Source organism: Anomaloglossus baeobatrachus, chromosome 5, assembly GCF_048569485.1.
Source record: "Anomaloglossus baeobatrachus isolate aAnoBae1 chromosome 5, aAnoBae1.hap1, whole genome shotgun sequence".
NCBI lineage: Eukaryota > Metazoa > Chordata > Amphibia > Anura > Aromobatidae > Anomaloglossus > Anomaloglossus baeobatrachus.
The window spans coordinates 569,526,717-569,539,074 of NC_134357.1; the positions used below are offsets into that span (position 1 = coordinate 569,526,717).

The window sequence follows — 12,358 nt, forward strand, 5'->3', positions numbered from 1 at the left end:
TATTCTACCAAACATTCAGTAGTTATTCCTAAGTCTTTAACAGCAAAAGGAACAAATCCAGGGGTTTGGGCCTCCCAAGAATCCAGCTCCGAGGAAAATAAAACATCGGTCCTTTAGAAGAGCTCCTCAAATTCATCAGAGTGGTCGATAATCACATGTCTAACGGTCCCTAGTGTCCTCGCATAACCTATATATAACATCATTATTAATTTCCTCAAAAACTCCAGACATGTGCCTGATCACATGACCCTGACATCATGAAGGCTCCTCCCACTCATCATTACCTTCCATCTCCTGTGTAGCTGTCCATCTCCTGCAGCGTCTGTTCTTCTCTCCATTGTAGGAAGCTGCAGAGCGATGAGCAGATCCCGATCAGAGAGAGACGTGAGCGACGCACAGAGATAGGGAAAGACGAGATGTGATTGTATTTCTAGAGAAAAGTCTCAGGGTGAAGACACAGGAACAGACATCACTTATAACACAGTAATGGAAGTGACAGATACACGCGGTTCCGCTATACACACAATATACACACATGGCTCTGTTCATGTATACACACAGCTCCGCTCCACCGTACTCACTGTAACAATGATATAGATACTCTGGAATCTGATAGCATGGAATATAACGAACCTGAGACAAGGGTAAGGTAAATACTCTGTATTAACACATAATAATAAACAGTGTAAATAACAGAATAACAGAAACTACAAATTAAATGTAAATACAACCGCACTAATATGTGAATTTCCTGACAGCATATGCGGTATTGTGCACAGCAAACAAGTGGTGAATGTCCTGAAGTTATATGCACAGCAAACAAGTGGTGAATGTCCTGAAGTTATATGCACAGCAAACAAGTGGTGAATGTCCTGAAGTTATATGCACAGCAAACAAGTGGTGAATGTCCTGAAGTTATATGCAGGTGTGCGCACAGCACTTATGCATGAGAGTCAAGAAGTTATGTACAGTGTAGTATGCAGCAAACAAACAAGTCAATGTCCAGAATCCTATGCAGGATTCAGGAGTGCGCACAGTAAATGGTTACCAGTCTACTTCCAGGGCTGACAAGTCCCGCATAAGTCCACCACACAGCCCGTACAGATAGAGTCCAGGATTAAGTAAAAACAGAGAATCTAATCTTACAGCCTTGAAGGGAGGGAACCACAGCCAGGATAAGGGTAATGTGCCGTAGGCTGCAGGCAGCTGACTGGTAATGAGGTGGAGCACAGAACTAACAAGCAGAAGCAAGAAGTCCAGCAGCAAGCCACGAGTGACTCAGGAGCCAGCTGCACAAAATACTCGGGGAAAGGAAAAAAATCCCGAAACAGGAATTATAAGCAGGGAAGACAGGAAGTTCAAGGGTAAGGCGAGGCAACAAACTCCATCTTGGACGAGAGCAAAAAAAACAAGTTCCATGGAAACCGTGGACCTTACACACACTGCTCCGCTCCGTACACCTCGTACACACACAGCTCTGCTCCGTACACCTCGTACACACACAGCTCTGCTCCGTACACCTCGTACACACACGGCTCCGCTCCGTACACCTCGTACACACACGGCTCCGCTCCGTACACCTCGTACACACACGGCTCCGCTCCGTACACCTCGTACACACACGGCTCCGCTCCGTACACCTCGTACACACACGGCTCCGCTCCGTACACCTCGTACACACACGGCTCCGCTCCGTACACCTCGTACACACACGGCTCCGCTCCGTACACCTCGTACACACACGGCTCCGCTCCGTACACCTCGTACACACACGGCTCCGCTCCGTACACCTCGTACACACACGGCTCCGCTCCGTACACCTCGTACACACACGGCTCCGCTCCGTACACCTCGTACACACACGGCTCCGCTCCGTACACCTCGTACACACACGGCTCCGCTCCGTACACCTCGTACACACACGGCTCCGCTCCGTACACCTCGTACACACACGGCTCCGCTCCGTACACCTCGTACACACACGGCTCCGCTCCGTACACCTCGTACACACACGGCTCCGCTCCGTACACCTCGTACACACACGGCTCCACTACATCCACAATGTAAACCCCTCCTGACCCCACACATAAACTTCCCCTCATCCAGCACCATGACACCCAGCACAGCAGAGTCCTGCATACACTGAGGAGCTGATCATGTGACCCCTGACTCCTCCCCTCCATGTGACATCATCACAGGTCCTGGAAGCACAGAGCAGCCATATATCTAGTGTGCGGCTCTGCAGGTGGAGGTGTGTGGAGATTCCCCATTACTGGGCTCAGGCTCCATACACATTAGATGCTGGGGGAGAACAATCGCTCTATAGAAGAGAATTCTCCTGATTGCCCCGTGAAGGATGGATATGGACAGGGACAAGATGGCGGAGAGGATATTGCACCTCACCCTAGAGATCCTCTTCCGGCTTACTGGAGAGGTGAGAGATTCTGATGACGTCACATTACACCATTCTTATCTATGGGAATAACAGATGGACAGAACTGGAGAGGTGAGGACTCTGGAAATGTCTGGAGTGAGATTTCTTACTGTGTCTCTCCATAACCAGGATTACACAGTAGTGAAGAAGACCTCTAGTGAGCGCTGTCAGGCCCCTGTGTCTGAGGGATGGGGAAGACCCCTGAGCCCAATCACGGGGCCTCACCCCCCGATACATGAGGACATCAATGACCAGAAGATCCTAGAACTCACCTACAAGATGATTGAGCTGCTGACTGGAGAGGTGACACTGCTGGGAATGCTGGGACATTATACAGTAACGCTATGAAGGGATCGGGGGTGACGGTATCATTGTATGTGTCAGGTTCCTATAAGGTGTCAGGACGTCACCGTCTATTTCTCCATGGAGGAGTGGGAGTATTTAGAAGGACACAAAGATCTGTACAGGGACGTCATGATGGAGGTTCCTCAGCCCCTCACATCACCAGGTAATAGACAGGACTACATACACACGGCCTATAATTATCTGTATGTAAGGAATGAATTCAGTCCCTGTATGTGTCTCCTCCAGTTCTATCCAGTAAGAGGACAACACCAGAGAGATGTCCCCGTCCTCTTCTCCCACAGGACTGTAAACAAGAAGACCCCGATGTTCCTCAGGATCATCAGGTAGATGGAGAGAAGGGGCCATGAAATCTCCCTATGATGTGTAGACGGCTGTGAAGGTCTTGTGCTCAGTCTTGTTTTATCCTCCAGTATTATATGTGTTATACTTGTGTAATGAGAGCGGTGGAGATGGCAGGATTAGAGCTGATCATAGATGGGACTTCTCCATCTGTCTGTGACTTTTACAATATTTGTTTCAGGGGGAAGATCTGCCCCATATTAATACTACAGAGACATATGTGAGGGGTGATGAGCGGAGTAAAGAGGAGATTCCTACAGATAACCGCCCAGGTGAGTAGTATCTTCGTAGCTTCTATATTTAGTACTTACCGATGCTTTGGAGACAAGACCACACAGACTGGGTCTGTCAGTGTATGAGCTTGTCTGGACCCCAAGAGACAAGTATTTACATCCACAGAAGAATGCGATGGCTTAGTACTTATCCAAACACCATATAAGTTTCATCACTGAAAGGACATAAAACAGACTTTATTGAATTGATTCAAAGATAAATGCTAGGTAAGACCATCCATCAATGGAGCAACACATACGCTGTGTCATTGCTTGTCTGAATAACACAATCCTAATACTTTTTTAGCTAACAGAGCTGTGTGGTGGATTTTCAAAAGATTTTTTTGGTGCTATTTTGGCGCCCATACATTTTTAATTTTTTTAACACTTTTTTTTTTTACTCCGCTTTTTCAAACGCAGTATGAACAAAAACCAGCAACTAAGTTAGTATCCGTGGGCAATGTCCATTCGTGGCTCGAGGGTCTCTGGACTCGGGGGCTCGGGGCCACACTCTAAATTTAAAGGGGGGGGGTATTTACAAGGGGATGGTAGTTTGTGACGCCACCCGTGGTATGCAGTCATTGGGGCACCATCGCTGCCGTTATTGGGAGTACCCGGGGTGATGGAATGGGGCAGCCAGGTATTGTTCCCCTCCAAGGGTAGGGGTAGGTCCCGGGGCTTTGGAAGGTTATACTGGGTGCCAGGACGGGGAGATCACTCATGCACTCACTCGGCCAACAAGCAGACGCTGACAACCGGGCAAACCAAGTCCCCGATGCCGCCGCCTCTCTCAGTGAGCTTGTCTGGGTTCCGTCCCCGGCAGTGCTGCCTGGTGTTCTGTGACCTCCCTCCTGGCGCAAAGTTTGGATTTACTGAAGTGGCCCGGTAGTTTGGAACCTGTCGGGCCCTGCTCCCCACTGTGGCCAAGTGCAGGAGCCCGCTGTCAGGGCTCACACCTGGGATCTTCCGGGCTGCGTATGTGGAAGGCCCTATCCCCCTCGCTGCACCAGTGCCCCGATTCCGGAGCCAGTGGGAACAGTCCACAAAGGCACCGCTCTCCTCAGGTGAACTGCCGGGCTGCCTGAAGCTTCTCCCCGACCCAGGGTCTGTGTACCCCGCCGTGCCCTCGATCACGGATCGGCGACAGGACCAGGCTGCCAACCGTCCTCTTGACAGGTCCCAATCACCTAGCCTCAATCCCCTGCGACCGGGGTCCGACTCCTCCAGGCCCAGACAACGCCTGCAACCTAGACAGCTACTTTCCGGAGCCACCGCTCTCTGCTTCCTTCACTTCACTCCTCTCACTTCACTTCACTGACACTCTACTGACCCTCCCATCCTGACCCCTAGGTGGGCGACCCTATTCCGCTCAAGCCGCCCACTGGTGTGTCTGGTGGGTGTGGTGCAGGGTGTTTATAGGATTTGATTTGCTGTTGGAGGCAACACTGCATAGTAGGGATCCAGCACTATGAGGGACTTGGATACTGCACTTAGTGGAAAGAGCGTGCAATACCCTGTGACGACCTGATAGTCCAGGGTCGTCACATATGCTCATCCCATGAAAAGGCTAGTTAATTTTTCAGATCAGTATGATTTTTTTTTTTGTCGATTTGAGGCCGTTTGTGGTTTGTTTTTGCAGGACAGTTAAACAGTTTCAGGTCTACCATTTTTCTTGCAACATAAGACTTTTTGATCAGTTTCTGTAAAAAAAAAAATTGTATGATGGAAAAGCTACATGTTTGGCATAGTTTTATCACACAATGTCTGCATCGGAACTTGCCAAGTGTCAGGACTACTTCTGATGCTGTTCTCGCAGCAAAGCCAGACACTCCACTCGCTACTCCTTTGAGTTGCATAGACAGGCTCCGGCGTCAACCAGCTGTGTTCTTGTTAGTACTCGGGTTTTCAGGAGTTAATGTCTGCTAGTCTTTGGATTACTGCTTGAGTCACATGTTGCAGGAGACCTATCACAGTCGCCTCCGCCCTTTTGAAGATGGTGGAGCCTGGTCTCCTATGCCGATGATAGCTTTTGCGATCCCGATCCTTGTGGTTTGATATCCTGTTGCTGGTGAACTTCTGTGTGCTATTAGATATGTTGTGGAAATACTCTTGTTGTCTGATTACTTCCTCCCTTCTTTTTAGTTTCCTCCTGATCATGTATTGTCTGTAGCTCTGTGAGTTTGAGTTTTGTTTTTTTTTCCCACCCATCTACCTATTTGTGTGGGATTAATCACTCTTATTCCAGCCCTCTCCTTGGTGGATGGGGTATAGGGCCCACCAGACCAGGGTTGTTCAGGAGCTAGGGTAAGGAAGGCGGCCCAAACATCGCCACCTTCAGGCATAACTTTGGGAGCAGAGTCAACGAGGGTTCTGGGTTCACTTAATTTGCGTGCCAGTTTAGGCTCCACTGTTCCTTTTTGTTTTAACCCAGAAGCTGCGTTTTTAGTGGCAAAACAGGATTTTATGTTTTGTGTGCATTGTTTTGTTGTTTTTTTTTTCCCTTTTACATATTTAACTTTTTTATAATTTTCACTCAGACCCAGCTATATGTCTCAGTGGGACAAACAGGCTATCATAGCCTGGCGTCATCAGATGACCTCTGGGTGCGATGGCGCAAGTAGACACCTGTCATTTACAGCTGTCACCGACTGGCTGTTTGCCCACTGAGTGGCGCTATACACTTAATCCTCAGCAACATGAAAAAGTGGCATTAAGAGGATTAGGGCCCCTATCGGCTGTAGTTAAGGTGTTAATATCATAATCCATTAGTCCTTGCATTGATGTCTGCAGTTTGTATCACTGTATTCATCAGCTAGTAATTGAATACAATTTCTTTCAAAAGGCAGCATTTCTGAAAAAATATATAATATTTTTTTTCTTGGCAGATGACTGTGCATCAGAGGGATCTCTGCCATTTACTAATTTTGAAGCCGCTGATTATGGTATCACTCCATATATATCTGAAGATCATGACATGATTCAAGATATATCACCAGCCCTTCACAACAGAAATCTATCATCTATTCCTTTTCAACAGGACCTATCTTCTGATTTATTACAAACTGTTAAGCAAAATGAAAATTACAAAAGGGATGCTGAATATCAAAACACTCATAATGAGGATAAACCTTTTTCATGTTCAGAATGTGGAAAATGTTTTAACAGGAAAGGCAATCTTAAAGTACATCTGAGAATTCACACGGGGGAGAAGCCATTTTCATGTCACGAATGTGGGAAATGTTTTACTACTAAATCAGATCTTAAAGCACATCAGAGAACTCACACAGGGGAGAAACCATTTTCATGCTCAGAATGTGAGAAAGGTTTTACCAGCAAATCACATCTTACAGCACATCTGATAATTCACAAAGGGGAGAAGCCATTTTTATGTCACGAATGTGGGAAATGTTTTACCTGTAAACCATATCTCAAAGTACACGTGAGAACTCACACAGGGGTGAAGCGTTTTTCTTGTCTACAATGTGGGAAATGTTTTACCAAGAATTTATATCTTGCTGCACATCTGAGAACTCATACAGGGGAGAAGCCATTTTCATAACCAAAATGTATGGATTGTTGTTTATGTAAATCAAGTCTTTTAAGGAATTAAAGAATACATAACAGGGTTCAAGTCATTTTCATCTTGAGAATGGGAAAACAAATTACATTTTTCTTTAAAGGCAGAGAAATTACACATTTTATAAAATTATTTTATTGAAGAATTAAATTTTCAGTAAGTTAAGTTATATTCTCTGCGCGATTCCTAAGGCTTAACATGGAAAACACTGAATTCATGATCTTTCCTCCTCTCTCAACCCCTCCAACAAGTCTATCAATCAAAGTTGATGGCTGCTCACTCTCCCCAGGCTTGCAGACTTGTTACCTCGGAGTCACCCTCGACTCTGCTCTATCCTTCAAGCCACACATGGTGGGTGGCGTGGTGGCTCAGTGGTTAGCACTGCAGTCTTGCAGCGCTGGGGTCTTGGGTTCAAATCCTACCAAGGACACCATCTGCAAGGAGTTTATATGTTCTCCCCGTGTTTGTGTGGGTAACATACAGATAGTGACTTTAGATTGTGAGCCCCAATGTGGACAGTGTTCCAGATGTATTTAAAGCACTGTGGAATATGTTAGCGCTATATAAAAAAAATAATAAAGATTTGATATGATTTGAAACGTCCAAGCCCTCTTCACCTCCTGCCGACTACAACTCAAAAATATCTCCTGCATTTGTGCGTTCCTTAACAAAGAATCAGCAAAACATTAGTGCATGCCCTCATTATCTCCTGCCTTGACACTGCAACCACATGCTCTGTGGTCTCCCATCCAACACTCTTGCACCTCTCTAATCTATCCTAAACTTTGCGGCCCGATTAATCCACCTATCCCCTCAATTTTCCCCAGATTCTCCTCTCTGCTACTCCATTCACTGGCTTCCCATTGCCCAAAGACTCCAGTTCCAGTTCAAAACACTAACCATGACTTACAAAGCCATCCATAACCTGTTGTCTCCTCCAAACATCTGTGACCTAGTCTCCCGGTACCTACCTGCACACAACCTCAGATCCTGACAAGATCTCCTTCTCTACTCCTCTCTTATCTCCTCTTCCCCCATTGCATACAAGATTTCTCCCGCGTCTCCCCCATACTTTGGAACGCTGTACCCCAGCAGATCAGTTGCTTACCTACTGTGGAATCCTTCAAAAGGAACCTGAAGACCCACCACTTCGGAAAAGCTTACAACCTACAATAACCCTCAGACCAGTACACCCAGCTCTGTCCTCACCTACTGTACCCTCCCTCAGGGACAGGGTCCTCTCTCCTGTACCTGTCTGTTTTTGTAATGTTCGTGATTGTTGTAGTTTTATGTATACCATTTTCACTTGTAAAACGCCATGGAATAAATGGTGCTATAATAGTCAAAATTAAGTCTCAAGTCTAAAAGAGAAAGCAATTCAAAATATGAAATGATAAGGAAATGTGCTGTATGCAATGAACAATAAATATCAGCAAGTAGAATGCATAGTACAATGGCAATCCTAAATATTTCAATCTATATGTAAAGTACTTTACCTTTATATGATCACTATAACTGCATATTAAAGGGGTTGACCAGCACTTCTCTGGTATACATGATTGGGACTAATGCTGAGGCAAATGTCAGACACCAAACGTATCACGTCTAATAATTATGGCGTCTTATTGATCAGATGAGACTAAATGTGAATTGTAAAGCGCTGCGGAATATGTTGGCGATATAGAAATAAAGATTATTATTATTTATTATTAAATGTGGATTGTATAGTTCACTCTTCTACTATCCTAATCAAGTATAACATCATCTACCCACACCTGATGCCAGGTCACATGGAAGAAAGAGGCGTCTGACCACACTTTTAACCAAAGATTAATATACATCTACCCTTAATTTTAATATCCATCTTTTTGCATCTATATTTTATGACCGTATGCTGTCCAGAGTCCAGATGTGCATTGCAGCTGACGGTGGCCACTTTGAGCATCAAAGTTAAATGAGCGCCATATGCGTGAACAGCATTCAATGTTTTGGGGTTTTTGGTTTCATATCATAGCATTTCTGTATTCAAGGTGTCGATTCGTATTGAATTGATGATGCCCTACAATTTTTTTAATTCATTTTTTTTTCTCTATCTCGTTCCATTTTCGAGATAAAAATGCTAACAATTCCACTGTCATGGGTGTGTAATGGCTGACAGACAACCTTGTGATGTCCAGCTGCAGAAGGCTGCACGAACTTCTTGATATTCCATACTTTCCTCTGTGGTGTGAATGGAGTTTTGTGTATCTTCTGTTAGGGTTTACTCTTTCCCCTTTAGGACCCTGCGGAGATATTTACTTTTCATTTGCTAATCATTATCCCTCACCCTATTTGTCTTTTATATACCTGCATTTCCCTTTGAGAGTAAAAATTACCAGCTCACCCACCTGGAGAACTACCAAAAAGTAAAGGTGCAGGGATTAGGAAACAGCCAGACCGGGCTGCAGGCAATCACTGAATTTGAAGAAAGAGAAGGGATCCAGCATCCAAGTTCCAATTGAATTAAAGAGTTTTCTTTATTCAACAAATAAAAAAAGGGTTCTTCCATAATAATAAAATCCAGTTTACATAGCAGGGTAGAAAAACCTGCATTTCCCTTTGGTATTTTACTGGTGAGAGGGTTAAGTTTGCATATGGTCCTGATTGCAAGCAATCAGCTTGTCATCAGCCTTTTGGAACAATGTATGTTGCTGTTATTCTCCCTAAGGCATCTTGGAAATAAATTGTTTCCTTTCCCTGTGTTTTTTTTAAGAAGTTGACTAGCGCTCATCCCATTAGTTCATTCCTTAGGGTCTAGTTCAGGGTCAGCCAGGGCCAGTTCTGCTCAGCGCATAGGTGTGAAACCTATCTAGGGGCATCAAGGGAGCTAGGGTCCAAAGGAATGTTTTTTATCAGTGGTTACCATCTCCCCCATCCCAAAGACACAAGTTTTCCCTCTCATCCCTTTTTGCTTTTTGCTCAGTATTTCCCCATACCTAGTATGACATCCACTAATAAGAGGGCAGAAGTGGCAGCACATATACATAGTAATAAACATGATAGTCAATTGCCCATTTATAATGCCTTGTGAAAGTTTAAACCTTCTTGGCTTTTTACCTATATTTGTCATGTGGTGTTCTGCTCTATACTCACCAGGTGTCATGGCAACATCTAAAGGCCCTGTCACACACAGAGATAAATCTTTGGCAGATCTGTGGTTGCAGTGAAATCATGGACATATTGTTCCATTTGTACACAGCCACAAACCTGGCACTGATTTCCACAATTTCACTGCAACCACAGATCTGCCGCAGATTTACCTGTGTGTGACAGGGCCTTAACTCTGCTTACAATGGAGGATCTGACATGCTAACTTGTGCCTGTGAATTGCTCAGTTAGAGCCGGGCGTCGACCAGTTTTGTGCTCACTGGCAATCTATCTAGCAGGAGTTAATTCCTGCTGGCTTGGGAATTTCTGCTAGGGTGACAGGTTAGGCTAGATCCACACTTGCGTTGTGCGGCATCCGTTGCATTGCGTTGTGTGACGGATATAACGTATGCGTTGCATATAGTGGCACAACTGATGCGACGGATCCTGCAAAACAACGGAATCCCTTGTAGCTTTTTTTTTCAGCAATTTACTCAACTGAGTATGCGCAGTTGTGTAAAGACGGATCCGTCACAGGAATCCGTCAAATGACGGATTCCGATGGATTCCGCCACCATAGGCTTCCATTATAAAAATGACGGACGCCGATGGAATCCAGCACATTGCGTGTTTTTGACGCTCTAGGAAGCGCAGAAAAACGCTACATGCTGCGTTCTTTCTATAAAAACATATATCCAAAACAAATATCATAAAAATATATATAGCCGGTGCTAAAATACAAAAATAAAGGGGCTAGCACAGCGTCCACAGTAAGCATCAGAAAATTAACATACAAATATCCATTAACAGAAAGTGCAAAGCATAATTATATTAATATAGACATAAAACCATGCATAATTTATCTGGGGAGCAAAGGTAATAAATACTATAGTGGGGCAAAGTTCATCTAATAAATAAGGTGAAAAAAAAATTCAGGTGAAAAATATTAGGATATTAAATATAATCTATACAATATAAAGTGCCACTGTGCCACATACAGTATAATAGCCACCAAAAAAAAATATTAAAAGATTATATGATTACCATATCAAAAAGTGCCAGGGTGTAAACTTTATATATATATATAAAAAACTAATATTACAATAATATACTTGTGACAAATAAATTAAAGTAATTAAATAGATATAATAAATATAGTTGCTCAATAAATATCTACCAACACATTAAGTAGGTGAAAAGTGCCTAGTGCTTCATCAAAACTTTCTTCCAACACCAATAGATTCAGCAGTTGTGTGAACCAGATAAGTAAAAAGTGCCTAGTGCTTCTAAATACTTCCCCCTATCCACCAGATTATTAGATACTAGCTCTCTGGACCTGACATCACCTCCATACTAACCAGAATCCCACAATGTCTGTCTGCTATTTCATCCTTTTTCTCTGCTCGATTCTTAAAACTGAACATGGATAAAATAGAATTCATTGTCTTTCCTTGTCCTCACTCAACCCCCCCACCTGACATATCCATCAATGTCAATGGCTGCTCACTTTCCCCAGTGCCACGTGCTCGCTGCCTGGGAGTAATCCTGGACTCTAATCTCTCTTTCAAGCCACACATCCAAGCCCTCTTCACTTCCTGCTGCCTCCAACTCAAAAATATTTCCCGGATCCGTACATTCCTTTCCCAAGAAGCTGCAAAAACCCTAGTACATGCCCTTATTGTCTCCCGCCTGGATTATAGCAACCTCCTGCTCTGTGGCCTCCCTTCTAACAGTCTCTCACCCCTACAATCTATTCTAAACTATGCTGCCCGGCTAATCCACCTGTGCCCCCACTACTCCCCGACCTCTTCTCTCTGCCAATCCCTTCACTGGCTTCCTATTGCCCAATGACTACAGTTCAAAACCCTAACCATGACCTACAAAGCCATCCACAACTTGTCTCCTCCCTACATCTCTGACCTAGTCTCCCGGTACTTACCTGCACGTAACGTTCGATCCTCACAAGATCTCCTTCTCTACTCCCCTCTCATCTCCTCTTCCCACCAACGCATCCAAGATTTCTCCCATGCCTCCCCCCATGCTCTGGAATGCTCTGCCACAACACATTAGACTCTCGCCTAACTTGACAAGCTTCAAAAGGAACCTGAAGACCCATCTCTTCCGACAAGCCTACAACCTGCCATAACCCTCAGTCTGATATAGCGCCTCACAACCAGCTCTACCCTAACCTACTGTATCCTCACCTATCCCTTGTAGACTGTGAGCCCTCGCGGGCAGGGACCT

General features: G+C 44.8%; 1 pseudogene; it reads left to right on the forward strand.

Moving 5' to 3' along the window:
• The first annotated feature begins 2,211 nt into the window (after window positions 1–2,211).
• The window catches only part of LOC142313058 (uncharacterized), a 44,110-nt pseudogene continuing 33,963 nt past the window's right edge, over window positions 2,212–12,358 (forward strand).